Source organism: Daphnia pulicaria, unplaced genomic scaffold (genome assembly GCF_021234035.1).
Source record: "Daphnia pulicaria isolate SC F1-1A unplaced genomic scaffold, SC_F0-13Bv2 h1tg000068l, whole genome shotgun sequence".
In the NCBI taxonomy this organism is placed as follows: domain Eukaryota; kingdom Metazoa; phylum Arthropoda; class Branchiopoda; order Diplostraca; family Daphniidae; genus Daphnia; species Daphnia pulicaria.
In genome coordinates, this window is record NW_025804788.1 from 269,552 (window position 1) to 297,074 (window position 27,523).

General features: G+C 37.1%; 5 non-coding genes and 47 pseudogenes across 5 annotated transcripts; all 52 read right to left on the reverse strand.

Annotated features, from left to right (window-relative positions):
* Positions 1-132: 132 nt before the first annotated feature.
* LOC124318507 lies at positions 133-251 on the reverse strand (annotated as a pseudogene).
* Positions 252-663: 412 nt separating this feature from the next.
* Positions 664-782, reverse strand: LOC124318179 (annotated as a pseudogene).
* Positions 783-1,194: 412 nt separating this feature from the next.
* Positions 1,195-1,313, reverse strand: LOC124318508 (annotated as a pseudogene).
* Positions 1,314-1,850: 537 nt separating this feature from the next.
* On the reverse strand, positions 1,851-1,969 carry LOC124318509 (annotated as a pseudogene).
* A 413-nt stretch (positions 1,970-2,382) lies between these two features.
* LOC124318026 lies at positions 2,383-2,501 on the reverse strand (annotated as a pseudogene).
* Positions 2,502-2,914: 413 nt separating this feature from the next.
* On the reverse strand, positions 2,915-3,033 carry LOC124318188 (annotated as a pseudogene).
* A 413-nt stretch (positions 3,034-3,446) lies between these two features.
* Positions 3,447-3,565, reverse strand: LOC124318510 (annotated as a pseudogene).
* A 413-nt stretch (positions 3,566-3,978) lies between these two features.
* On the reverse strand, positions 3,979-4,097 carry LOC124318027 (annotated as a pseudogene).
* Positions 4,098-4,510: 413 nt separating this feature from the next.
* On the reverse strand, positions 4,511-4,629 carry LOC124318511 (annotated as a pseudogene).
* Positions 4,630-5,042: 413 nt separating this feature from the next.
* Positions 5,043-5,161, reverse strand: LOC124318028 (annotated as a pseudogene).
* Positions 5,162-5,574: 413 nt separating this feature from the next.
* On the reverse strand, positions 5,575-5,693 carry LOC124318699 (annotated as a pseudogene).
* A 403-nt stretch (positions 5,694-6,096) lies between these two features.
* Positions 6,097-6,215, reverse strand: LOC124318247 (annotated as a pseudogene).
* A 412-nt stretch (positions 6,216-6,627) lies between these two features.
* Positions 6,628-6,746, reverse strand: LOC124318701 (annotated as a pseudogene).
* A 413-nt stretch (positions 6,747-7,159) lies between these two features.
* On the reverse strand, positions 7,160-7,278 carry LOC124318512 (annotated as a pseudogene).
* A 412-nt stretch (positions 7,279-7,690) lies between these two features.
* On the reverse strand, positions 7,691-7,809 carry LOC124318703 (annotated as a pseudogene).
* A 413-nt stretch (positions 7,810-8,222) lies between these two features.
* Positions 8,223-8,341, reverse strand: LOC124318514 (annotated as a pseudogene).
* Positions 8,342-8,754: 413 nt separating this feature from the next.
* On the reverse strand, positions 8,755-8,873 carry LOC124318515 (annotated as a pseudogene).
* Positions 8,874-9,285: 412 nt separating this feature from the next.
* Positions 9,286-9,404, reverse strand: LOC124318516 (annotated as a pseudogene).
* A 413-nt stretch (positions 9,405-9,817) lies between these two features.
* LOC124318517 lies at positions 9,818-9,936 on the reverse strand (annotated as a pseudogene).
* A 403-nt stretch (positions 9,937-10,339) lies between these two features.
* Positions 10,340-10,458, reverse strand: LOC124318248 (annotated as a pseudogene).
* Positions 10,459-10,870: 412 nt separating this feature from the next.
* Positions 10,871-10,989, reverse strand: LOC124318518 (annotated as a pseudogene).
* A 413-nt stretch (positions 10,990-11,402) lies between these two features.
* On the reverse strand, positions 11,403-11,521 carry LOC124318519 (annotated as a pseudogene).
* A 413-nt stretch (positions 11,522-11,934) lies between these two features.
* Positions 11,935-12,053, reverse strand: LOC124318520 (annotated as a pseudogene).
* A 412-nt stretch (positions 12,054-12,465) lies between these two features.
* LOC124317932 lies at positions 12,466-12,584 on the reverse strand. Its single transcript, XR_006912399.1, has one exon. It is a non-coding gene; the product is annotated as a 5S ribosomal RNA (ribosomal RNA).
* A 412-nt stretch (positions 12,585-12,996) lies between these two features.
* On the reverse strand, positions 12,997-13,115 carry LOC124318116 (annotated as a pseudogene).
* A 413-nt stretch (positions 13,116-13,528) lies between these two features.
* Positions 13,529-13,647, reverse strand: LOC124318742 (annotated as a pseudogene).
* A 412-nt stretch (positions 13,648-14,059) lies between these two features.
* LOC124318344 lies at positions 14,060-14,178 on the reverse strand. Its single transcript, XR_006912412.1, has one exon. It is a non-coding gene; the product is annotated as a 5S ribosomal RNA (ribosomal RNA).
* Positions 14,179-14,590: 412 nt separating this feature from the next.
* LOC124318521 lies at positions 14,591-14,709 on the reverse strand (annotated as a pseudogene).
* Positions 14,710-15,122: 413 nt separating this feature from the next.
* Positions 15,123-15,241, reverse strand: LOC124318522 (annotated as a pseudogene).
* A 413-nt stretch (positions 15,242-15,654) lies between these two features.
* LOC124318523 lies at positions 15,655-15,773 on the reverse strand (annotated as a pseudogene).
* A 413-nt stretch (positions 15,774-16,186) lies between these two features.
* Positions 16,187-16,305, reverse strand: LOC124318525 (annotated as a pseudogene).
* A 413-nt stretch (positions 16,306-16,718) lies between these two features.
* On the reverse strand, positions 16,719-16,834 carry LOC124318249 (annotated as a pseudogene).
* A 412-nt stretch (positions 16,835-17,246) lies between these two features.
* On the reverse strand, positions 17,247-17,362 carry LOC124318250 (annotated as a pseudogene).
* A 412-nt stretch (positions 17,363-17,774) lies between these two features.
* LOC124318526 lies at positions 17,775-17,893 on the reverse strand (annotated as a pseudogene).
* A 412-nt stretch (positions 17,894-18,305) lies between these two features.
* Positions 18,306-18,424, reverse strand: LOC124318462. Its single transcript, XR_006912415.1, has one exon. It is a non-coding gene; the product is annotated as a 5S ribosomal RNA (ribosomal RNA).
* Positions 18,425-18,836: 412 nt separating this feature from the next.
* On the reverse strand, positions 18,837-18,955 carry LOC124318576. The gene has a single exon (XR_006912417.1). It is a non-coding gene; the product is annotated as a 5S ribosomal RNA (ribosomal RNA).
* A 413-nt stretch (positions 18,956-19,368) lies between these two features.
* On the reverse strand, positions 19,369-19,487 carry LOC124318527 (annotated as a pseudogene).
* Positions 19,488-19,900: 413 nt separating this feature from the next.
* Positions 19,901-20,019, reverse strand: LOC124318528 (annotated as a pseudogene).
* A 412-nt stretch (positions 20,020-20,431) lies between these two features.
* LOC124318694 lies at positions 20,432-20,550 on the reverse strand. The gene has a single exon (XR_006912424.1). It is a non-coding gene; the product is annotated as a 5S ribosomal RNA (ribosomal RNA).
* A 413-nt stretch (positions 20,551-20,963) lies between these two features.
* LOC124318529 lies at positions 20,964-21,082 on the reverse strand (annotated as a pseudogene).
* Positions 21,083-21,495: 413 nt separating this feature from the next.
* On the reverse strand, positions 21,496-21,614 carry LOC124318530 (annotated as a pseudogene).
* A 411-nt stretch (positions 21,615-22,025) lies between these two features.
* Positions 22,026-22,144, reverse strand: LOC124318531 (annotated as a pseudogene).
* Positions 22,145-22,557: 413 nt separating this feature from the next.
* LOC124318532 lies at positions 22,558-22,676 on the reverse strand (annotated as a pseudogene).
* Positions 22,677-23,088: 412 nt separating this feature from the next.
* LOC124318533 lies at positions 23,089-23,207 on the reverse strand (annotated as a pseudogene).
* A 413-nt stretch (positions 23,208-23,620) lies between these two features.
* Positions 23,621-23,739, reverse strand: LOC124318534 (annotated as a pseudogene).
* Positions 23,740-24,152: 413 nt separating this feature from the next.
* Positions 24,153-24,271, reverse strand: LOC124318536 (annotated as a pseudogene).
* A 412-nt stretch (positions 24,272-24,683) lies between these two features.
* On the reverse strand, positions 24,684-24,802 carry LOC124318150 (annotated as a pseudogene).
* A 412-nt stretch (positions 24,803-25,214) lies between these two features.
* LOC124318537 lies at positions 25,215-25,333 on the reverse strand (annotated as a pseudogene).
* A 412-nt stretch (positions 25,334-25,745) lies between these two features.
* LOC124318538 lies at positions 25,746-25,864 on the reverse strand (annotated as a pseudogene).
* A 412-nt stretch (positions 25,865-26,276) lies between these two features.
* Positions 26,277-26,395, reverse strand: LOC124318539 (annotated as a pseudogene).
* Positions 26,396-26,807: 412 nt separating this feature from the next.
* On the reverse strand, positions 26,808-26,926 carry LOC124318151 (annotated as a pseudogene).
* Positions 26,927-27,338: 412 nt separating this feature from the next.
* LOC124318540 lies at positions 27,339-27,457 on the reverse strand (annotated as a pseudogene).
* Positions 27,458-27,523: the final 66 nt, after the last annotated feature.

The window sequence follows — 27,523 nt, forward strand, 5'->3', positions numbered from 1 at the left end:
CAGAATCATTCTTATAGATGAATTGAACCTATCTCTAAGGCATTGAAATGTTTCATCTACGAAATTGGACTGGTAACCATCGTTATTGAAAAAAAATTTCAAGAAATTTTTTATTGAAAACAAACTATTCATCGCCAACGACATCCCGTATTCCCAAGCGGTCACCCTTCCAAGTACTAACGGGACTCGACGTAACTTAACTTCTGGGAGCTGACGAGACCAGGTGCGTTCTACGTGATATGGCCGTTGACATTCAAAAATGAAAATTTACCCTCCCATTCCCAATGGATGAATAGAAAATCACTTCAAAGTGACAAAAATGTTTGTTCATTGAATTTGGACTGGTAACCATCGCGAATAAAAAGCGCGATCAACTTTGAAAAACTCGCAATGAAATTCATCCAGAATCATTCCTATAGATGAATTGAACCTATCCCTATGTCATTGAAATTTTTGATCTACGAATTTGGACTGGTAACCATCACGATTAATAACGCGATAAAATTTGACAAACTCTCAATGGAATTGATCCAGAATAATTCTTATAGATGAATTGAACCTATCTCTAAGGCATTGAAATGTTTCATCTACGAAATTGGACTGGTAACCATCGTGATTGAAAAAAAATGTCAAGAAATTTGTTATTGAAAACAAACTATCCATCGCCAACGACATCCCGTATTCCCAAGCGGTCACCCTTCCAAGTACTAACGGGACTCGACGTAACTTAACTTCTGGGAGCTGACGAGACCAGTTGCGTTCTACGTGATATGGCCGTTGACATTCAAAAATGAAAATTTACCCTCCCAGTCCCAATGGATGAATAGAAAATCACTTCAAAGTGACAGAAATGTTTGTTCATTGAATTTGGACTGGTAACCATCGCGAATAAAAAGCGCGATAAACTTTGAAAAACTCGCAATGAAATTCATCCAGAATCATTCCTATAGATGAATTGAAACTATCCCTATGTCATTGAAATTTTTGATCTACGAATTTGGACTGGTAACCATCACGATTAATAACGCGATAAAATTTGACAAACTCTCAATGGAATTGATCCAGAATCATTCTTATAGATGAATTGAACCTATCTCTAAGGCATTGAAATGTTTCATCTACGAAATTGGACTGGTAACCATCGTTATTGAAAAAAAATTTCAAGAAATTTTTTATTGAAAACAAACTATTCATCGCCAACGACATCCCGTATTCCCAAGCGGTCACCCTTCCAAGTACTAACGGGACTCGACGTAACTTAACTTCTGGGAGCTGACGAGACCAGGTGCGTTCTACGTGATATGGCCGTTGACATTCAAAAATGAAAATTTACCCTCCCATTCCCAATGGATGAATAGAAAATCACTTCAAAGTGACAGAAATGTTTGTTCATTGAATTTTGACTGGTAACCATCGCGAATAAAAAGCGCGATCAACTTTGAAAAACTCGCAATGAAATTCATCCAGAATCATTCCTATAGATGAATTGAACCTATCCCTATGTCATTGAAATTTTTGATCTACGAATTTGGACTGGTAACCATCACGATTAATAACGCGATAAAATTTGACAAACTCTCAATGGAATTGATCCAGAATCATTCTTATAGATGAATTGAACCTATCTCTAAGGCATTGAAATGTTTCATCTACGAAATTGGACTGGTAACCATCGTGATTGAAAAAAAAATGTCAAGAAATTTGTTATTGAAAACAAACTATCCATCGCCAACGACATCCCGTATTCCCAAGCGGTCACCCTTCCAAGTACTAACGGAACTCGACGTAACTTAACTTCTGGGAGCTGACGAGACCAGGTGCGTTCTACGTTCTACGAACAAACTATTCATCGCCAACGACATCCCGTATTCCCAAGCGGTCACCCTTCCAAGTACTAACGGGACTCGACGTAACTTAACTTCTGGGAGCTGACGAGACCAGGTGCGTTCTACGTGATATGGCCGTTGACATTCAAAAATGAAAATTTACCCTCCCATTCCCAATGGATGAATAGAAAATCACTTCAAAGTGACAGAAATGTTTGTTCATTGAATTTTGACTGGTAACCATCGCAAATAAAAAGCGCGATCAACTTTGAAAAACTCGCAATGAAATTCATCCAGAATCATTCCTATAGATGAATTGAACCTATCCCTATGTCATTGAAATTTTTGATCTACGAATTTGGACTGGTAACCATCACGATTAATAACGCGATAAAATTTGACAAACTCTCAATGGAATTGATCCAGAATCATTCTTATAGATGAATTGAACCTATCTCTAAGGCATTGAAATGTTTCATCTACGAAATTGGACTGGTAACCATCGTGATTGAAAAAAAAATGCCAAGAAATTTGTTATTGAAAACAAACTATCCATCGCCAACGACATCCCGTATTCCCAAGCGGTCACCCTTCCAAGTACTAACGGAACTCGACGTAACTTAACTTCTGGGAGCTGACGAGACCAGGTGCGTTCTACGTGATATGGCCGTTGACATTCAAAAATGAAAATTTACCCTCCCATTCCCAATGGATGAATAGAAAATCACTTCAAAGTGACAGAAATGTTTGTTCATTGAATTTTGACTGGTAACCATCGCGAATAAAAAGCGCGATCAACTTTGAAAAACTCGCAATGAAATTCATCCAGAATCATTCCTATAGATGAATTGAACCTATCCCTATGTCATTGAAATTTTTGATCTACGAATTTGGACTGGTAACCATCACGATTAATAACGCGATAAAATTTGACAAACTCTCAATGGAATTGATCCAGAATCATTCTTATAGATGAATTGAACCTATCTCTAAGGCATTGAAATGTTTCATCTACGAAATTGGACTGGTAACCATCGTGATTGAAAAAAAAATGCCAAGAAATTTGTTATTGAAAACAAACTATCCATCGCCAACGACATCCCGTATTCCCAAGCGGTCACCCTTCCAAGTACTAACGGAACTCGACGTAACTTAACTTCTGGGAGCTGACGAGACCAGGTGCGTTCTACGTGATATTGCCGTTGACATTCAAAAATGAAAATTTACCCTCCCAGTCCCAATGGATGAATAGAAAATCACTTCAAAGTGACAGAAATGTTTGTTCATTGAATTTGGACTGGTAACCATCGCGAATAAAAAGCGCGATCAACTTTGAAAAACTCGCAATGAAATTCATCCAGAATCATTCCTATAGATGAATTGAACCTATCCCTATGTCATTGAAATTTTTGATCTACGAATTTGGACTGGTAACCATCACGATTAAAAAACGCGATAAAATTTGACAAACTCTCAATGGAATTGATCCAGAATCATTCTTATAGATGAATTGAACCTATCTCTAAGGCATTGAAATGTTTCATCTACGAAATTGGACTGGTAACCATCGTTATTGAAAAAAAATTTCAAGAAATTTTTTATTGAAAACAAACTATTCATCGCCAACGACATCCCGTATTCCCAAGCGGTCACCCTTCCAAGTACTAACGGGACTCGACGTAACTTAACTTCTGGGAGCTGACGAGACCAGGTGCGTTCTACGTGATATGGCCGTTGACATTCAAAAATGAAAATTTACCCTCCCATTCCCAATGGATGAATAGAAAATCACTTCAAAGTGACAGAAATGTTTGTTCATTGAATTTTGACTGGTAACCATCGCGAATAAAAAGCGCGATCAACTTTGAAAAACTCGCAATGAAATTCATCCAGAATCATTCCTATAGATGAATTGAACCTATCCCTATGTCATTGAAATTTTTGATCTACGAATTTGGACTGGTAACCATCACGATTAATAACGCGATAAAATTTGACAAACTCTCAATGGAATTGATCCAGAATCATTCTTATAGATGAATTGAACCTATCTCTAAGGCATTGAAATGTTTCATCTACGAAATTGGACTGGTAACCATCGTGATTGAAAAAAAAATGTCAAGAAATTTGTTATTGAAAACAAACTATCCATCGCCAACGACATCCCGTATTCCCAAGCGGTCACCCTTCCAAGTACTAACGGAACTCGACGTAACTTAACTTCTGGGAGCTGACGAGACCAGGTGCGTTCTACGTGATATGGCCGTTGACATTCAAAAATGAAAATTTACCCTCCCAGTCCCAATGGATGAATAGAAAATCACTTCAAAGTGACAGAAATGTTTGTTCATTGAATTTGGACTGGTAACCATCGCGAATAAAAAGCGCGATCAACTTTGAAAAACTCGCAATGAAATTCATCCAGAATCATTCCTATAGATGAATTGAACCTATCCCTATGTCATTGAAATTTTTGATCTACGAATTTGGACTGGTAACCATCACGATTAAAAAACGCGATAAAATTTGACAAACTCTCAATGGAATTGATCCAGAATCATTCTTATAGATGAATTGAACCTATCTCTAAGGCATTGAAATGTTTCATCTACGAAATTGGACTGGTAACCATCGTTATTGAAAAAAAATTTCAAGAAATTTTTTATTGAAAACAAACTATTCATCGCCAACGACATCCCGTATTCCCAAGCGGTCACCCTTCCAAGTACTAACGGGACTCGACGTAACTTAACTTCTGGGAGCTGACGAGACCAGGTGCGTTCTACGTGATATGGCCGTTGACATTCAAAAATGAAAATTTACCCTCCCATTCCCAATGGATGAATAGAAAATCACTTCAAAGTGACAGAAATGTTTGTTCATTGAATTTTGACTGGTAACCATCGCGAATAAAAAGCGCGATCAACTTTGAAAAACTCGCAATGAAATTCATCCAGAATCATTCCTATAGATGAATTGAACCTATCCCTATGTCATTGAAATTTTTGATCTACGAATTTGGACTGGTAACCATCACGATTAATAACGCGATAAAATTTGACAAACTCTCAATGGAATTGATCCAGAATCATTCTTATAGATGAATTGAACCTATCTCTAAGGCATTGAAATGTTTCATCTACGAAATTGGACTGGTAACCATCGTGATTGAAAAAAAAATGTCAAGAAATTTGTTATTGAAAACAAACTATCCATCGCCAACGACATCCCGTATTCCCAAGCGGTCACCCTTCCAAGTACTAACGGAACTCGACGTAACTTAACTTCTGGGAGCTGACGAGACCAGGTGCGTTCTACGTGATATGGCCGTTGACATTCAAAAATGAAAATTTACCCTCCCAGTCCCAATGGATGAATAGAAAATCACTTCAAAGTGACAGAAATGTTTGTTCATTGAATTTGGACTGGTAACCATCGCGAATAAAAAGCGCGATCAACTTTGAAAAACTCGCAATGAAATTCATCCAGAATCATTCCTATAGATGAATTGAACCTATCCCTATGTCATTGAAATTTTTGATCTACGAATTTGGACTGGTAACCATCACGATTAAAAAACGCGATAAAATTTGACAAACTCTCAATGGAATTGATCCAGAATCATTCTTATAGATGAATTGAACCTATCTCTAAGGCATTGAAATGTTTCATCTACGAAATTGGACTGGTAACCATCGTTATTGAAAAAAAATGTCAAGAAATTTTTTATTGAAAACAAACTATTCATCGCCAACGACATCCCGGATTCCCAAGCGGTCACCCTTCCAAGTACTAACGGGACTCGACGTAACTTAACTTCTGGGAGCTGACGAGACCAGGTGCGTTCTACGTGATATGGCCGTTGACATTCAAAAATGAAAATTTACCCTCCCATTCCCAATGGATGAATAGAAAATCACTTCAAAGTGACAGAAATGTTTGTTCATTGAATTTTGACTGGTAACCATCGCGAATAAAAAGCGCGATCAACTTTGAAAAACTCGCAATGAAATTCATCCAGAATCATTCCTATAGATGAATTGAACCTATCCCTATGTCATTGAAATTTTTGATCTACGAATTTGGACTGGTAACCATCACGATTAATAACGCGATAAAATTTGACAAACTCTCAATGGAATTGATCCAGAATCATTCTTATAGATGAATTGAACCTATCTCTAAGGCATTGAAATGTTTCATCTACGAAATTGGACTGGTAACCATCGTTATTGAAAAAAAATTTCAAGAAATTTTTTATTGAAAACAAACTATTCGACATCCCGTATTCCCAAGCGGTCACCCTTCCAAGTACTAACGGGACTCGACGTAACTTAACTTCTGGGAGCTGACGAGACCAGGTGCGTTCTACGTGATATGGCCGTTGACATTCAAATATGAAAAATTACCCTCCCAGTCCCAATGGATGAATAGAAAATCACTTCAAAGTGACAGAAATGTTTGTTCATTGAATTTGGACTGGTAACCATCGCAAATAAAAAGCGCGATCAACTTTGAAAAACTCGCAATGAAATTCATCCAGAATCATTCCTATAGATGAATTGAACCTATCCCTATGTCATTGAAATTTTTGATCTACGAATTTGGACTGGTAACCATTGCGATTAATAACGCGATAAAATTTGACAAACTCTCAATGGAATTGATCCAGAATCATTCTTATAGATGAATTGAACCTATCTCTAAGGCATTGAAATGTTTCATCTACGAAATTGGACTGGTAACCATCGTTATTGAAAAAAAATGTCAAGAAATTTTTTATTGAAAACAAACTATTCATCGCCAACGACATCCCGGATTCCCAAGCGGTCACCCTTCCAAGTACTAACGGGACTCGACGTAACTTAACTTCTGGGAGCTGACGAGACCAGGTGCGTTCTACGTGATATGGCCGTTGACATTCAAAAATGAAAATTTACCCTCCCAGTCCCAATGGATGAATAGAAAATCACTTCAAAGTGACAGAAATGTTTGTTCATTGAATTTGGACTGGTAACCATCGCAAATAAAAAGCGCGATCAACTTTGAAAAACTCGCAATGAAATTCATCCAGAATCATTCCTATAGATGAATTGAACCTATCCCTATGTCATTGAAATTTTTGATCTACGAATTTGGACTGGTAACCATTGCGATTAAAAAACGCGATAAAATTTGACAAAATCTCAATGGAATTGATCCAGAATCATTCTTATAGATGAATTGAACCTATCTCTAAGGCATTGAAATGTTTCATCTACGAAATTGGACTGGTAACCATCGTTATTGAAAAAAAATTTCAAGAAATTTTTTATTGAAAACAAGCTATTCATCGCCAACGACATCCCGTATTCCCAAGCGGTCACCCTTCCAAGTACTAACGGGACTCGACGTAACTTAACTTCTGGGAGCTGACGAGACCAGGTGCGTTCTACGTGATATGGCCGTTGACATTCAAAAATGAAAATTTACCCTCCCAGTCCCAATGGATGAATAGAAAATCACTTCAAAGTGACAGAAATGTTTGTTCATTGAATTTGGACTGGTAACCATCGCAAATAAAAAGCGCGATCAACTTTGAAAAACTCGCAATGAAATTCATCCAGAATCATTCCTATAGATGAATTGAACCTATCCCTATGTCATTGAAATTTTTGATCTACGAATTTGGACTGGTAACCATCACGATTAATAACGCGATAAAATTTGACAAACTCTCAATGGAATTGATCCAGAATCATTCTTATAGATGAATTGAACCTATCTCTAAGGCATTGAAATGTTTCATCTACGAAATTGGACTGGTAACCATCGTTATTGAAAAAAAATGTCAAGAAATTTTTTATTGAAAACAAACTATTCATCGCCAACGACATCCCGGATTCCCAAGCGGTCACCCTTCCAAGTACTAACGGGACTCGACGTAACTTAACTTCTGGGAGCTGACGAGACCAGGTGCGTTCTACGTGATATGGCCGTTGACATTCAAAAATGAAAATTTACCCTCCCAGTCCCAATGGATGAATAGAAAATCACTTCAAAGTGACAGAAATGTTTGTTCATTGAATTTGGACTGGTAACCATCGCAAATAAAAAGCGCGATCAACTTTGAAAAACTCGCAATGAAATTCATCCAGAATCATTCCTATAGATGAATTGAACCTATCCCTATGTCATTGAAATTTTTGATCTACGAATTTGGACTGGTAACCATTGCGATTAAAAAACGCGATAAAATTTGACAAAATCTCAATGGAATTGATCCAGAATCATTCTTATAGATGAATTGAACCTATCTCTAAGGCATTGAAATGTTTCATCTACGAAATTGGACTGGTAACCATCGTTATTGAAAAAAAATTTCAAGAAATTTTTTATTGAAAACAAGCTATTCATCGCCAACGACATCCCGTATTCCCAAGCGGTCACCCTTCCAAGTACTAACGGGACTCGACGTAACTTAACTTCTGGGAGCTGACGAGACCAGGTGCGTTCTACGTGATATGGCCGTTGACATTCAAAAATGAAAATTTACCCTCCCAGTCCCAATGGATGAATAGAAAATCACTTCAAAGTGACAGAAATGTTTGTTCATTGAATTTGGACTGGTAACCATCGCAAATAAAAAGCGCGATCAACTTTGAAAAACTCGCAATGAAATTCATCCAGAATCATTCCTATAGATGAATTGAACCTATCCCTATGTCATTGAAATTTTTGATCTACGAATTTGGACTGGTAACCATTGCGATTAAAAAACGCGATAAAATTTGACAAAATCTCAATGGAATTGATCCAGAATCATTCTTATAGATGAATTGAACCTATCTCTAAGGCATTGAAGTGTTTCATCTACGAAATTGGACTGGTAACCATCGTTATTGAAAAAAAATTTCAAGAAATTTTTTATTGAAAACAAGCTATTCATCGCCAACGACATCCCGTATTCCCAAGCGGTCACCCTTCCAAGTACTAACGGGACTCGACGTAACTTAACTTCTGGGAGCTGACGAGACCAGGTGCGTTCTACGTGATATGGCCGTTGACATTCAAAAATGAAAATTTACCCTCCCATTCCCAATGGATGAATAGAAAATCACTTCAAAGTGACAGAAATGTTTGTTCATTGAATTTTGACTGGTAACCATCGCGAATAAAAAGCGCGATCAACTTTGAAAAACTCGCAATGAAATTCATCCAGAATCATTCCTATAGATGAATTGAACCTATCCCTATGTCATTGAAATTTTTGATCTACGAATTTGGACTGGTAACCATCACGATTAATAACGCGATAAAATTTGACAAACTCTCAATGGAATTGATCCAGAATCATTCTTATAGATGAATTGAACCTATCTCTAAGGCATTGAAATGTTTCATCTACGAAATTGGACTGGTAACCATCGTTATTGAAAAAAAATGTCAAGAAATTTTTTATTGAAAACAAACTATTCATCGCCAACGACATCCCGTATTCCCAAGCGGTCACCCTTCCAAGTACTAACGGGACTCGACGTAACTTAACTTCTGGGAGCTGACGAGACCAGGTGCGTTCTACGTGATATGGCCGTTGACATTCAAAAATGAAAATTTACCCTCCCAGTCCCAATGGATGAATAGAAAATCACTTCAAAGTGACAGAAATGTTTGTTCATTGAATTTGGACTGGTAACCATCGCGAATAAAAAGCGCGATCAACTTTGAAAAACTCGCAATGAAATTCATCCAGAATCATTCCTATAGATGAATTGAACCTATCCCTATGTCATTGAAATTTTTGATCTACGAATTTGGACTGGTAACCATCACGATTAAAAAACGCGATAAAATTTGACAAACTCTCAATGGAATTGATCCAGAATCATTCTTATAGATGAATTGAACCTATCTCTAAGGCATTGAAATGTTTCATCTACGAAATTGGACTGGTAACCATCGTTATTGAAAAAAAATTTCAAGAAATTTTTTATTGAAAACAAACTATTCATCGCCAACGACATCCCGTATTCCCAAGCGGTCACCCTTCCAAGTACTAACGGGACTCGACGTAACTTAACTTCTGGGAGCTGACGAGACCAGGTGCGTTCTACGTGATATGGCCGTTGACATTCAAAAATGAAAATTTACCCTCCCATTCCCAATGGATGAATAGAAAATCACTTCAAAGTGACAGAAATGTTTGTTCATTGAATTTTGACTGGTAACCATCGCGAATAAAAAGCGCGATCAACTTTGAAAAACTCGCAATGAAATTCATCCAGAATCATTCCTATAGATGAATTGAACCTATCCCTATGTCATTGAAATTTTTGATCTACGAATTTGGACTGGTAACCATCACGATTAATAACGCGATAAAATTTGACAAACTCTCAATGGAATTGATCCAGAATCATTCTTATAGATGAATTGAACCTATCTCTAAGGCATTGAAATGTTTCATCTACGAAATTGGACTGGTAACCATCGTTATTGAAAAAAAATTTCAAGAAATTTTTTATTGAAAACAAACTATTCGACATCCCGTATTCCCAAGCGGTCACCCTTCCAAGTACTAACGGGACTCGACGTAACTTAACTTCTGGGAGCTGACGAGACCAGGTGCGTTCTACGTGATATGGCCGTTGACATTCAAATATGAAAAATTACCCTCCCAGTCCCAATGGATGAATAGAAAATCACTTCAAAGTGACAGAAATGTTTGTTCATTGAATTTGGACTGGTAACCATCGCAAATAAAAAGCGCGATCAACTTTGAAAAACTCGCAATGAAATTCATCCAGAATCATTCCTATAGATGAATTGAACCTATCCCTATGTCATTGAAATTTTTGATCTACGAATTTGGACTGGTAACCATCACGATTAATAACGCGATAAAATTTGACAAACTCTCAATGGAATTGATCCAGAATCATTCTTATAGATGAATTGAACCTATCTCTAAGGCATTGAAATGTTTCATCTACGAAATTGGACTGGTAACCATCGTTATTGAAAAAAAATGTCAAGAAATTTTTTATTGAAAACAAACTATTCATCGCCAACGACATCCCGTATTCCCAAGCGGTCACCCTTCCAAGTACTAACGGGACTCGACGTAACTTAACTTCTGGGAGCTGACGAGACCAGGTGCGTTCTACGTGATATGGCCGTTGACATTCAAAAATGAAAATTTACCCTCCCAGTCCCAATGGATGAATAGAAAATCACTTCAAAGTGACAGAAATGTTTGTTCATTGAATTTGGACTGGTAACCATCGCAAATAAAAAGCGCGATCAACTTTGAAAAACTCGCAATGAAATTCATCCAGAATCATTCCTATAGATGAATTGAACCTATCCCTATGTCATTGAAATTTTTGATCTACGAATTTGGACTGGTAACCATTGCGATTAAAAAACGCGATAAAATTTGACAAAATCTCAATGGAATTGATCCAGAATCATTCTTATAGATGAATTGAACCTATCTCTAAGGCATTGAAATGTTTCATCTACGAAATTGGACTGGTAACCATCGTTATTGAAAAAAAATTTCAAGAAATTTTTTATTGAAAACAAGCTATTCATCGCCAACGACATCCCGTATTCCCAAGCGGTCACCCTTCCAAGTACTAACGGGACTCGACGTAACTTAACTTCTGGGAGCTGACGAGACCAGGTGCGTTCTACGTGATATGGCCGTTGACATTCAAAAATGAAAATTTACCCTCCCAGTCCCAATGGATGAATAGAAAATCACTTCAAAGTGACAGAAATGTTTGTTCATTGAATTTGGACTGGTAACCATCGCAAATAAAAAGCGCGATCAACTTTGAAAAACTCGCAATGAAATTCATCCAGAATCATTCCTATAGATGAATTGAACCTATCCCTATGTCATTGAAATTTTTGATCTACGAATTTGGACTGGTAACCATTGCGATTAAAAAACGCGATAAAATTTGACAAAATCTCAATGGAATTGATCCAGAATCATTCTTATAGATGAATTGAACCTATCTCTAAGGCATTGAAATGTTTCATCTACGAAATTGGACTGGTAACCATCGTTATTGAAAAAAAATTTCAAGAAATTTTTTATTGAAAACAAGCTATTCATCGCCAACGACATCCCGTATTCCCAAGCGGTCACCCTTCCAAGTACTAACGGGACTCGACGTAACTTAACTTCTGGGAGCTGACGAGACCAGGTGCGTTCTACGTGATATGGCCGTTGACATTCAAAAATGAAAATTTACCCTCCCATTCCCAATGGATGAATAGAAAATCACTTCAAAGTGACAGAAATGTTTGTTCATTGAATTTTGACTGGTAACCATCGCGAATAAAAAGCGCGATCAACTTTGAAAAACTCGCAATGAAATTCATCCAGAATCATTCCTATAGATGAATTGAACCTATCCCTATGTCATTGAAATTTTTGATCTACGAATTTGGACTGGTAACCATCACGATTAATAACGCGATAAAATTTGACAAACTCTCAATGGAATTGATCCAGAATCATTCTTATAGATGAATTGAACCTATCTCTAAGGCATTGAAATGTTTCATCTACGAAATTGGACTGGTATCCATCGTGATTGAAAAAAAATGTCAAGAAATTTGTTATTGAAAACAAACTATCCATCGCCAACGACATCCCGTATTCCCAAGCGGTCACCCTTCCAAGTACTAACGTGACTCGACGTAACTTAACTTCTGGGAGCTGACGAGACCAGGTGCGTTCTACGTGATATGGCCGTTGACATTCAAAAATGAAAATTTACCCTCCCAGTCCCAATGGATGAATAGAAAATCACTTCAAAGTGACAGAAATGTTTGTTCATTGAATTTTGACTGGTAACCATCGCGAATAAAAAGCGCGATCAACTTTGAAAAACTCGCAATGAAATTCATCCAGAATCATTCCTATAGATGAATTGAACCTATCCCTATGTCATTGAAATTTTTGATCTACGAATTTGGACTGGTAACCATCACGATTAATAACGCGATAAAATTTGACAAACTCTCAATGGAATTGATCCAGAATCATTCTTATAGATGAATTGAACCTATCTCTAAGGCATTGAAATGTTTCATCCACGAAATTGGACTGGTAACCATCGTTATTGAAAAAAAATTTAAAGAAATTTTTTATTGAAAACAAACTATTCATCGCCAACGATATCCCGTATTCCCAAGCGGTCACCCTTCCAAGTACTAACGGGACTCGACGTAACTTAACTTCTGGGAGCTGACGAGACCAGGTGCGTTCTACGTGATATGGCCGTTGACATTCAAAAATGAAAATTTACCCTCCCAGTCCCAATGGATGAATAGAAAATCACTTCAAAGTGACAGAAATGTTTGTTCATTGAATTTGGACTGGTAACCATCGCAAATAAAAAGCGCGATCAACTTTGAAAAACTCGCAATGAAATTCATCCAGAATCATTCCTATAGATGAATTGAACCTATCCCTATGTCATTGAAATTTTTGATCTACGAATTTGGACTGGTAACCATTGCGATTAAAAAACGCGATAAAATTTGACAAAATCTCAATGGAATTGATCCAGAATCATTCTTATAGATGAATTGAACCTATCTCTAAGGCATTGAAGTGTTTCATCTACGAAATTGGACTGGTAACCATCGTTATTGAAAAAAAATTTCAAGAAATTTTTTATTGAAAACAAGCTATTCATCGCCAACGACATCCCGTATTCCCAAGCGGTCACCCTTCCAAGTACTAACGGGACTCGACGTAACTTAACTTCTGGGAGCTGACGAGACCAGGTGCGTTCTACGTGATATGGCCGTAGACATTCAAAAATGAAAATTTACCCTCCCATTCCCAATGGATGAATAGAAAATCACTTCAAAGTGACAGAAATGTTTGTTCATTGAATTTTGACTGGTAACCATCGCGAATAAAAAGCGCGATCAACTTTGAAAAACTCGCAATGAAATTCATCCAGAATCATTCCTATAGATGAATTGAACCTATCCCTATGTCATTGAAATTTTTGATCTACGAATTTGGACTGGTAACCATCACGATTAATAACGCGATAAAATTTGACAAACTCTCAATGGAATTGATCCAGAATCATTCTTATAGATGAATTGAACCTATCTCTAAGGCATTGAAATGTTTCATCTACGAAATTGGACTGGTAACCATCGTGATTGAAAAAAAATGTCAAGAAATTTGTTATTGAAAACAAACTATCCATCGCCAACGACATCCCGTATTCCCAAGCGGTCACCCTTCCAAGTACTAACGTGACTCGACGTAACTTAACTTCTGGGAGCTGACGAGACCAGGTGCGTTCTACGTGATATGGCCGTTGACATTCAAAAATGAAAATTTACCCTCCCAGTCCCAATGGATGAATAGAAAATCACTTCAAAGTGACAGAAATGTTTGTTCATTGAATTTTGACTGGTAACCATCGCGAATAAAAAGCGCGATCAACTTTGAAAAACTCGCAATGAAATTCATCCAGAATCATTCCTATAGATGAATTGAACCTATCCCTATGTCATTGAAATTTTTGATCTACGAATTTGGACTGGTAACCATCACGATTAATAACGCGATAAAATTTGACAAACTCTCAATGGAATTGATCCAGAATCATTCTTATAGATGAATTGAACCTATCTCTAAGGCATTGAAATGTTTCATCTACGAAATTGGACTGGTAACCATCGTTATTGAAAAAAAATTTCAAGAAATTTTTTATTGAAAACAAACTATTCATCGCCAACGACATCCCGTATTCCCAAGCGGTCACCCTTCCAAGTACTAACGGGACTCGACGTAACTTAACTTCTGGGAGCTGACGAGACCAGGTGCGTTCTACGTGATATGGCCGTTGACATTCAAAAATGAAAATTTACCCTCCCAGTCCCAATGGATGAATAGAAAATCACTTCAAAGTGACAGAAATGTTTGTTCATTGAATTTGGACTGGTAACCATCGCAAATAAAAAGCGCGATCAACTTTGAAAAACTCGCAATGAAATTCATCCATAATCATTCCTATAGATGAATTGAACCTATCCCTATGTCATTGAAATTTTTGATCTACGAATTTGGACTGGTAACCATTGCGATTAAAAAACGCGATAAAATTTGACAAAATCTCAATGGAATTGATCCAGAATCATTCTTATAGATGAATTGAACCTATCTCTAAGGCATTGAAATGTTTCATCTACGAAATTGGACTGGTAACCATCGTTATTGAAAAAAAATTTCAAGAAATTTTTTATTGAAAACAAGCTATTCATCGCCAACGACATCCCGTATTCCCAAGCGGTCACCCTTCCAAGTACTAACGGGACTCGACGTAACTTAACTTCTGGGAGCTGACGAGACCAGGTGCGTTCTACGTGATATGGCCGTTGACATTCAAAAATGAAAATTTACCCTCCCAGTCCCAATGGATGAATAGAAAATCACTTCAAAGTGACAGAAATGTTTGTTCATTGAATTTGGACTGGTAACCATCGCAAATAAAAAGCGCGATCAACTTTGAAAAACTCGCAATGAAATTCATCCAGAATCATTCCTATAGATGAATTGAACCTATCCCTATGTCATTGAAATTTTTGATCTACGAATTTGGACTGGTAACCATTGCGATTAAAAAACGCGATAAAATTTGACAAAATCTCAATGGAATTGATCCAGAATCATTCTTATAGATGAATTGAACCTATCTCTAAGGCATTGAAATGTTTCATCTACGAAATTGGACTGGTAACCATCGTTATTGAAAAAAAATTTCAAGAAATTTTTTATTGAAAACAAGCTATTCATCGCCAACGACATCCCGTATTCCCAAGCGGTCACCCTTCCAAGTACTAACGGGACTCGACGTAACTTAACTTCTGGGAGCTGACGAGACCAGGTGCGTTCTACGTGATATGGCCGTTGACATTCAAAAATGAAAATTTACCCTCCCATTCCCAATGGATGAATAGAAAATCACTTCAAAGTGACAGAAATGTTTGTTCATTGAATTTTGACTGGTAACCATCGCGAATAAAAAGCGCGATCAACTTTGAAAAACTCGCAATGAAATTCATCCAGAATCATTCCTATAGATGAATTGAACCTATCCCTATGTCATTGAAATTTTTGATCTACGAATTTGGACTGGTAACCATTGCGATTAAAAAACGTGATAAAATTTGACAAAATCTCAATGGAATTGATCCAGAATCATTCTTATAGATGAATTGAACCTATCTCTAAGGCATTGAAATGTTTCATCTACGAAATTGGACTGGTAACCATCGTTATTGAAAAAAAATTTCAAGAAATTTTTTATTGAAAACAAGCTATTCATCGCCAACGACATCCCGTATTCCCAAGCGGTCACCCTTCCAAGTACTAACGGGACTCGACGTAACTTAACTTCTGGGAGCTGACGAGACCAGGTGCGTTCTACGTGATATGGCCGTTGACATTCAAAAATGAAAATTTACCCTCCCAGTCCCAATGGATGAATAGAAAATCACTTCAAAGTGACAGAAATGTTTGTTCATTGAATTTGGACTGGTAACCATCGCAAATAAAAAGCGCGATCAACTTTGAAAAACTCGCAATGAAATTCATCCAGAATCATTCCTATAGATGAATTGAACCTATCCCTATGTCATTGAAATTTTTGATCTACGAATTTGGACTGGTAACCATTGCGATTAAAAAACGCGATAAAATTTGACAAAATCTCAATGGAATTGATCCAGAATCATTCTTATAGATGAATTGAACCTATCTCTAAGGCATTGAAATGTTTCATCTACGAAATTGGACTGGTAACCATCGTTATTGAAAAAAAATTTCAAGAAATTTTTTAATGAAAACAAGCTATTCATCGCCAACGACATCCCGTATTCCCAAGCGGTCACCCTTCCAAGTACTAACGGGACTCGACGTAACTTAACTTCTGGGAGACGAGACCAGGTGCGTTCTACGTGATATGGCCGTTGACATTCAAAAATGAAAATTTACCCTCCCATTCCCAATGGATGAATAGAAAATCACTTCAAAGTGACAGAAATGTTTGTTCATTGAATTTTGACTGGTAACCATCGCGAATAAAAAGCGCGATCAACTTTGAAAAACTCGCAATGAAATTCATCCAGAATCATTCCTATAGATGAATTGAACCTATCCCTATGTCATTGAAATTTTTGATCTACGAATTTGGACTGGTAACCATCACGATTAATAACGCGATAAAATTTGACAAAATCTCAATGGAATTGATCCAGAATCATTCTTATAGATGAATTGAACCTATCTCTAAGGCATTGAAATGTTTCATCTACGAAATTGGACTGGTAACCATCGTTATTGAAAAAAAATTTCAAGAAATTTTTTAATGAAAACAAGCTATTCATCGCCAACGACATCCCGTATTCCCAAGCGGTCACCCTTCCAAGTACTAATGGGACTCGACGTAACTTAACTTCTGGGAGACGAGACCAGGTGCGTTCTACGTGATATGGCCGTTGACATTCAAAAATGAAAATTTACCCTCCCATTCCCAATGGATGAATAGAAAATCACTTCAAAGTGACAGAAATGTTTGTTCATTGAATTTTGACTGGTAACCATCGCGAATAAAAAGCGCGATCAACTTTGAAAAACTCGCAATGAAATTCATCCAGAATCATTCCTATAGATGAATTGAACCTATCCCTATGTCATTGAAATTTTTGATCTACGAATTTGGACTGGTAACCATCACGATTAATAACGCGATAAAATTTGACAAAATCTCAATGGAATTGATCCAGAATCATTCTTATAGATGAATTGAACCTATCTCTAAGGCATTGAAATGTTTCATCTACGAAATTGGACTGGTAACCATCGTTATTGAAAAAAAATTTCAAGAAATTTTTTATTGAAAACAAGCTATTCATCGCCAACGACATCCCGTATTCCCAAGCGGTCACCCTTCCAAGTACTAACGGGACTCGACGTAACTTAACTTCTGGGAGCTGACGAGACCAGGTGCGTTCTACGTGATATGGCCGTTGACATTCAAAAATGAAAATTTACCCTCCCATTCCCAATGGATGAATAGAAAATCACTTCAAAGTGACAGAAATGTTTGTTCATTGAATTTTGACTGGTAACCATCGCGAATAAAAAGCGCGATCAACTTTGAAAAACTCGCAATGAAATTCATCCAGAATCATTCCTATAGATGAATTGAACCTATCCCTATGTCATTGAAATTTTTGATCTACGAATTTGGACTGGTAACCATCACGATTAATAACGCGATAAAATTTGACAAACTCTCAATGGAATTGATCCAGAATCATTCTTATAGATGAATTGAACCTATCTCTAAGGCATTGAAATGTTTCATCTACGAAATTGGACTGGTAACCATCGTGATTGAAAAAAAATGTCAAGAAATTTGTTATTGAAAACAAACTATCCATCGCCAACGACATCCCGTATTCCCAAGCGGTCACCCTTCCAAGTACTAACGTGACTCGACGTAACTTAACTTCTGGGAGCTGACGAGACCAGGTGCGTTCTACGTGATATGGCCGTTGACATTCAAAAATGAAAATTTACCCTCCCAGTCCCAATGGATGAATAGAAAATCACTTCAAAGTGACAGAAATGTTTGTTCATTGAATTTTGACTGGTAACCATCGCGAATAAAAAGCGCGATCAACTTTGAAAAACTCGCAATGAAATTCATCCAGAATCATTCCTATAGATGAATTGAACCTATCCCTATGTCATTGAAATTTTTGATCTACGAATTTGGACTGGTAACCATCACGATTAATAACGCGATAAAATTTGACAAACTCTCAATGGAATTGATCCAGAATCATTCTTATAGATGAATTGAACCTATCTCTAAGGCATTGAAATGTTTCATCTACGAAATTGGACTGGTAACCATCGTGATTGAAAAAAAATGTCAAGAAATTTGTTATTGAAAACAAACTATCCATCGCCAACGACATCCCGTATTCCCAAGCGGTCACCCTTCCAAGTACTAACGTGACTCGACGTAACTTAACTTCTGGGAGCTGACGAGACCAGGTGCGTTCTACGTGATATGGCCGTTGACATTCAAAAATGAAAATTTACCCTCCCAGTCCCAATGGATGAATAGAAAATCACTTCAAAGTGACAGAAATGTTTGTTCATTGAATTTTGACTGGTAACCATCGCGAATAAAAAGCGCGATCGACTTTGAAAAACTCGCAATGAAATTCATCCAGAATCATTCCTATAGATGAATTGAACCTATCCCTATGTCATTGAAATTTTTGATCTACGAATTTGGACTGGTAACCATCACGATTAATAACGCGATAAAATTTGACAAACTCTCAATGGAATTGATCCAGAATCATTCTTATAGATGAATTGAACCTATCTCTAAGGCATTGAAATGTTTCATCTACGAAATTGGACTGGTAACCATCGTGATTGAAAAAAAATTGTCAAGAAATTTGTTATTGAAAACAAACTATCCATCGCCAACGACATCCCGTATTCCCAAGCGGTCACCCTTCCAAGTACTAACGGGACTCGACGTAACTTAACTTCTGGGAGCTGACGAGACCAGGTGCGTTCTACGTGATATGGCCGTTGACATTCAAAAATGAAAATTTACCCTCCCAGTCCCAATGGATGAATAGAAAATCACTTCAAAGTGACAGAAATGTTTGTTCATTGAATTTTGACTGGTAACCATCGCGAATAAAAAGCGCGATCAACTTTGAAAAACTCGCAATGAAATTCATCCAGAATCATTCCTATAGATGAATTGAACCTATCCCTATGTCATTGAAATTTTTGATCTACGAATTTGGACTGGTAACCATTGCGATTAAAAAACGCGATAAAATTTGACAAACTCTCAATGGAATTGATCCAGAATCATTCTTATAGATGAATTGAACCTATCTCTAAGGCATTGAAATGTTTCATCTACGAAATTGGACTGGTAACCATCGTGATTGAAAAAAAATGTCAAGAAATTTGTTATTGAAAACAAACTATCCATCGCCAACGACATCCCGTATTCCCAAGCGGTCACCCTTCCAAGTACTAACGGGACTCGACGTAACTTAACTTCTGGGAGCTGACGAGACCAGGTGCGTTCTACGTGATATGGCCGTTGACATTCAAAAATGAAAATTTACCCTCCCATTCCCAATGGATGAATAGAAAATCACTTCAAAGTGACAGAAATGTTTGTTCATTGAATTTTGACTGGTAACCATCGCGAATAAAAAGCGCGATCAACTTTGAAAAACTCGCAATGAAATTCATCCAGAATCATTCCTATAGATGAATTGAACCTATCCCTATGTCATTGAAATTTTTGATCTACGAATTTGGACTGGTAACCATCACGATTAATAACGCGATAAAATTTGACAAACTCTCAATGGAATTGATCCAGAATCATTCTTATAGATGAATTGAACCTATCTCTAAGGCATTGAAATGTTTCATCTACGAAATTGGACTGGTAACCATCGTGATTGAAAAAAAATGTCAAGAAATTTGTTATTGAAAACAAACTATCCATCGCCAACGACATCCCGTATTCCCAAGCGGTCACCCTTCCAAGTACTAACGTGACTCGACGTAACTTAACTTCTGGGAGCTGACGAGACCAGGTGCGTTCTACGTGATATGGCCGTTGACATTCAAAAATGAAAATTTACCCTCCCAGTCCCAATGGATGAATAGAAAATCACTTCAAAGTGACAGAAATGTTTGTTCATTGAATTTTGACTGGTAACCATCGCGAATAAAAAGCGCGATCGACTTTGAAAAACTCGCAATGAAATTCATCCAGAATCATTCCTATAGATGAATTGAACCTATCCCTATGTCATTGAAATTTTTGATCTACGAATTTGGACTGGTAACCATCACGATTAATAACGCGATAAAATTTGACAAACTCTCAATGGAATTGATCCAGAATCATTCTTATAGATGAATTGAACCTATCTCTAAGGCATTGAAATGTTTCATCTACGAAATTGGACTGGTAACCATCGTGATTGAAAAAAAATTGTCAAGAAATTTGTTATTGAAAACAAACTATCCATCGCCAACGACATCCCGTATTCCCAAGCGGTCACCCTTCCAAGTACTAACGGGACTCGACGTAACTTAACTTCTGGGAGCTGACGAGACCAGGTGCGTTCTACGTGATATGGCCGTTGACATTCAAAAATGAAAATTTACCCTCCCAGTCCCAATGGATGAATAGAAAATCACTTCAAAGTGACAGAAATGTTTGTTCATTGAATTTTGACTGGTAACCATCGCGAATAAAAAGCGCGATCAACTTTGAAAAACTCGCAATGAAATTCATCCAGAATCATTCCTATAGATGAATTGAACCTATCCCTATGTCATTGAAATTTTTGATCTACGAATTTGGACTGGTAACCATTGCGATTAAAAAACGCGATAAAATTTGACAAACTCTCAATGGAATTGATCCAGAATCATTCTTATAGATGAATTGAACCTATCTCTAAGGCATTGAAATGTTTCATCTACGAAATTGGACTGGTAACCATCGTGATTGAAAAAAAATGTCAAGAAATTTGTTATTGAAAACAAACTATCCATCGCCAACGACATCCCGTATTCCCAAGCGGTCACCCTTCCAAGTACTAACGGGACTCGACGTAACTTAACTTCTGGGAGCTGACGAGACCAGGTGCGTTCTACGTGATATGGCCGTTGACATTCAAAAATGAAAATTTACCCTCCCATTCCCAATGGATGAATAGAAAATCACTTCAAAGTGACAGAAATGTTTGTTCATTGAATTTGGACTGGTAACCATCGCGAATAAAAAGCGCGATCAACTTTGAAAAACTCGCAATGAAATTCATCCAGAATCATTCCTATAGATGAATTGAACCTATCCCTATGTCATTGAAATTTTTGATCTACGAATTTGGACTGGTAACCATCATGATTAATAACGCGATAAAATTTGACAAAATCTCAATGGAATTGATCCAGAATCATTCTTATAGATGCATTGAACCTATCTCTAAGGCATTGAAATGTTTCATCTACGAAATTGGACTGGTAACCATCGTTATTGAAAAAAATTTCAAGAAATTTTTTATTGAAAACAAACTATTCATCGCCAACGACATCCCGTATTCCCAAGCGGTCACCCTTCCAAGTACTAACGGGACTCGACGTAACTTAACTTCTGGGAGCTGACGAGACCAGGTGCGTTCTACGTGATATGGCCGTTGACATTCAAAAATGAAAATTTACCCTCCCATTCCCAATGGATGAATAGATAATCACTTCAAAGTGACAGAAATGTTTGTTCATTGAATTTGGACTGGTAACCATCGCGAATAAAAAGCGCGATCAACTTTGAAAAACTCGCAATGAAATTCATCCAGAATCATTCCTATAGATGAATTGAACCTATCCCTATGTCATTGAAATTTTTGATCTACGAATTTGGACTGGTAACCATCACGATTAATAACGCGATAAAATTTGACAAACTCTCAATGGAATTGATCCAGAATCATTCTTATAGATGAATTGAACCTATCTCTAAGGCATTGAAATGTTTCATCTACGAAATTGGACTGGTAACCATCGTGATTGAAAAAAAAATGTCAGGAAATTTGTTATTGAAAACAAACTATCCATCGCCAACGACATCCCGTATTCCCAAGCGGTCACCCTTCCAAGTACTAACGGGACTCGACGTAACTTAACTTCTGGGAGCTGACGAGACCAGGTGCGTTCTACGTGATATGGCCGTTGACATTCAAAAATGAAAATTTACCCTCCCAGTCCCAATGGATGAATAGAAAATCACTTCAAAGTGACAGAAATGTTTGTTCATTGAATTTGGACTGGTAACCATCGCGAATAAAAAGCGCGATCAACTTTGAAAATCTCGCAATGAAATTCATCCAGAATCATTCCTATAGATGAATTGAACCTATCCCTATGTCATTGAAATTTTTGATCTACGAATTTGGACTGGTAACCATCACGATTAATAACGCGATAAAATTTGACAAACTCTCAATGGAATTGATCCAGAATCATTCTTATAGATGAATTGAACCTATCTCTAAGGCATTGAAATGTTTCATCTACGAAATTGGACTGGTAACCATCGTTATTGAAAAAAAATTTCAAGAAATTTTTTATTGAAAACAAGCTATTCATCGCCAACGACATCCCGTATTCCCAAGCGGTCACCCTTCCAAGTACTAACGGGACTCGACGTAACTTAACTTCTGGGAGCTGACGAGACCAGGTGCGTTCTACGTGATATGGCCGTTGACATTCAAAAATGAAAATTTACCCTCCCAGTCCCAATGGATGAATAGAAAATCACTTCAAAGTGACAGAAATGTTTGTTCATTGAATTTGGACTGGTAACCATCGCAAATAAAAAGCGCGATCAACTTTGAAAAACTCGCAATGAAATTCATCCAGAATCATTCCTATAGATGAATTGAACCTATCCCTATGTCATTGAAATTTTTGATCTACGAATTTGGACTGGTAACCATTGCGATTAAAAAACGCGATAAAATTTGACAAAATCTCAATGGAATTGATCCAGAATCATTCTTATAGATGAATTGAACCTATCTCTAAGGCATTGAAATGTTTCATCTACGAAATTGGACTGGTAACCATCGTTATTGAAAAAAAATTTCAAGAAATTTTTTATTGAAAACAAGCTATTCATCGCCAACGACATCCCGTATTCCCAAGCGGTCACCCTTCCAAGTACTAACGGGACTCGACGTAACTTAACTTCTGGGAGCTGACGAGACCAGGTGCGTTCTACGTGATATGGCCGTTGACATTCAAAAATGAAAATTTACCCTCCCAGTCCCAATGGATGAATAGAAAATCACTTCAAAGTGACAGAAATGTTTGTTCATTGAATTTGGACTGGTAACCATCGCGAATAAAAAGCGCGATCAACTTTGAAAAACTCGCAATGAAATTCATCCAGAATCATTCCTATAGATGAATTGAACCTATCCCTATGTCATTGAAATTTTTGATCTACGAATTTGGACTGGTAACCATTGCGATTAAAAAACGCGATAAAATTTGACAAAATCTCAATGGAATTGATCCAGAATCATTCTTATAGATGAATTGAACCTATCTCTAAGGCATTGAAATGTTTCATCTACGAAATTGGACTGGTAACCATCGTTATTGAAAAAAAATTTCAAGAAATTTTTTATTGAAAACAAGCTATTCATCGCCAACGACATCCCGTATTCCCAAGCGGTCACCCTTCCAAGTACTAACGGGACTCGACGTAACTTAACTTCTGGGAGCTGACGAGACCAGGTGCGTTCTACGTGATATGGCCGTTGACATTCAAAAATGAAAATTTACCCTCCCAGTCCCAATGGATGAATAGAAAATCACTTCAAAGTGACAGAAATGTTTGTTCATTGAATTTGGACTGGTAACCATCGCGAATAAAAAGCGCGATCAACTTTGAAAAACTCGCAATGAAATTCATCCAGAATCATTCCTATAGATGAATTGAACCTATCCCTATGTCATTGAAATTTTTGATCTACGAATTTGGACTGGTAACCATTGCGATTAAAAAACGCGATAAAATTTGACAAAATCTCAATGGAATTGATCCAGAATCATTCTTATAGATGCATTGAACCTATCTCTAAGGCATTGAAATGTTTCATCTACGAAATTGGACTGGTAACCATCGTTATTGAAAAAAATTTCAAGAAATTTTTTATTGAAAACAAACTATTCATCGCCAATGACATCCCGTATTCCCAAGCGGTCACCCTTCCAAGTACTAACGGGACTCGACGTAACTTAACTTCTGGGAGCTGACGAGACCAGGTGCGTTCTACGTGATATGGCCGTTGACATTCAAAAATGAAAATTTACCCTCCCAGTCCCAATGGATGAATAGAAAATCACTTCAAAGTGACAGAAATGTTTGTTCATTGAATTTGGACTGGTAACCATCGCGAATAAAAAGCGCGATCAACTTTGAAAAACTCGCAATGAAATTCATCCAGAATCATTCCTATAGATGAATTGAACCTATCCCTATGTCATTGAAATTTTTGATCTACGAATTTGGACTGGTAACCATCACGATTAATAACGCGATAAAATTTGACAAACTCTCAATGGAATTGATCCAGAATCATTCTTATAGATGAATTGAACCTATCTCTAAGGCATTGAAATGTTTCATCTACGAAATTGGACTGGTAACCATCGTTATTGAAAAAAAATTTCAAGAAATTTTTTATTGAAAACAAGCTATTCATCGCCAACGACATCCCGTATTCCCAAGCGGTCACCCTTCCAAGTACTAACGGGACTCGACGTAACTTAACTTCTGGGAGCTGACGAGACCAGGTGCGTTCTACGTGATATGGCCGTTGACATTCAAAAATGAAAATTTACCCTCCCAGTCCCAATGGATGAATAGAAAATCACTTCAAAGTGACAGAAATGTTTGTTCATTGAATTTGGACTGGTAACCATCGCAAATAAAAAGCGCAATCAACTTTGAAAAACTCGCAATGAAATTCATCCAGAATCATTCCTATAGATGAATTGAACCTATCCCTATGTCATTGAAATTTTTGATCTACGAATTTGGACTGGTAACCATCACGATTAATAACGCGATAAAATTTGACAAACTCTCAATGGAATTGATCCAGAATCATTCTTATAGATGAATTGAACCTATCTCTAAGGCATTGAAATGTTTCATCTACGAAATTGGACTGGTAACCATCGTTATTGAAAAAAAATTTCAAGAAATTTTTTATTGAAAACAAGCTATTCATCGCCAACGACATCCCGTATTCCCAAGCGGTCACCCTTCCAAGTACTAACGGGACTCGACGTAACTTAACTTCTGGGAGCTGACGAGACCAGGTGCGTTCTACGTGATATGGCCGTTGACATTCAAAAATGAAAATTTACCCTCCCAGTCCCAATGGATGAATAGAAAATCACTTCAAAGTGACAGAAATGTTTGTTCATTGAATTTGGACTGGTAACCATCGCAAATAAAAAGCGCGATCAACTTTGAAAAACTCGCAATGAAATTCATCCAGAATCATTCCTATAGATGAATTGAACCTATCCCTATGTCATTGAAATTTTTGATCTACGAATTTGGACTGGTAACCATTGCGATTAAAAAACGCGATAAAATTTGACAAAATCTCAATGGAATTGATCCAGAATCATTCTTATAGATGCATTGAACCTATCTCTAAGGCATTGAAATGTTTCATCTACGAAATTGGACTGGTAACCATCGTTATTGAAAAAAATTTCAAGAAATTTTTTATTGAAAACAAACTATTCATCGCCAACGACATCCCGTATTCCCAAGCGGTCACCCTTCCAAGTACTAACGGGACTCGACGTAACTTAACTTCTGGGAGCTGACGAGACCAGGTGCGTTCTACGTGATATGGCCGTTGACATTCAAAAATGAAAATTTACCCTCCCAGTCCCAATGGATGAATAGAAAATCACTTCAAAGTGACAGAAATGTTTGTTCATTGAATTTGGACTGGTAACCATCGCGAATAAAAAGCGCGATCAACTTTGAAAAACTCGCAATGAAATTCATCCAGAATCATTCCTATAGATGAATTGAACCTATCCCTATGTCATTGAAATTTTTGATCTACGAATTTGGACTGGTAACCATTGCGATTAAAAAACGCGATAAAATTTGACAAAATCTCAATGGAATTGATCCAGAATCATTCTTATAGATGCATTGAACCTATCTCTAAGGCATTGAAATGTTTCATCTACGAAATTGGACTGGTAACCATCGTTATTGAAAAAAATTTCAAGAAATTTTTTATTGAAAACAAACTATTCATCGCCAATGACATCCCGTATTCCCAAGCGGTCACCCTTCCAAGTACTAACGGGACTCGACGTAACTTAACTTCTGGGAGCTGACGAGACCAGGTGCGTTCTACGTGATATGGCCGTTGACATTCAAAAATGAAAATTTACCCTCCCAGTCCCAATGGATGAATAGAAAATCACTTCAAAGTGACAGAAATGTTTGTTCATTGAATTTGGACTGGTAACCATCGCGAATAAAAAGCGCGATCAACTTTGAAAAACTCGCAATGAAATTCATCCAGAATCATTCCTATAGATGAATTGAACCTATCCCTATGTCATTGAAATTTTTGATCTACGAATTTGGACTGGTAACCATCACGATTAATAACGCGATAAAATTTGACAAACTCTCAATGGAATTGATCCAGAATCATTCTTATAGATGAATTGAACCTATCTCTAAGGCATTGAAATGTTTCATCTACGAAATTGGACTGGTAACCATCGTTATTGAAAAAAAATTTCAAGAAATTTTTTATTGAAAACAAGCTATTCATCGCCAACGACATCCCGTATTCCCAAGCGGTCACCCTTCCAAGTACTAACGGGACTCGACGTAACTTAACTTCTGGGAGCTGACGAGACCAGGTGCGTTCTACGTGATATGGCCGTTGACATTCAAAAATGAAAATTTACCCTCCCAGTCCCAATGGATGAATAGAAAATCACTTCAAAGTGACAG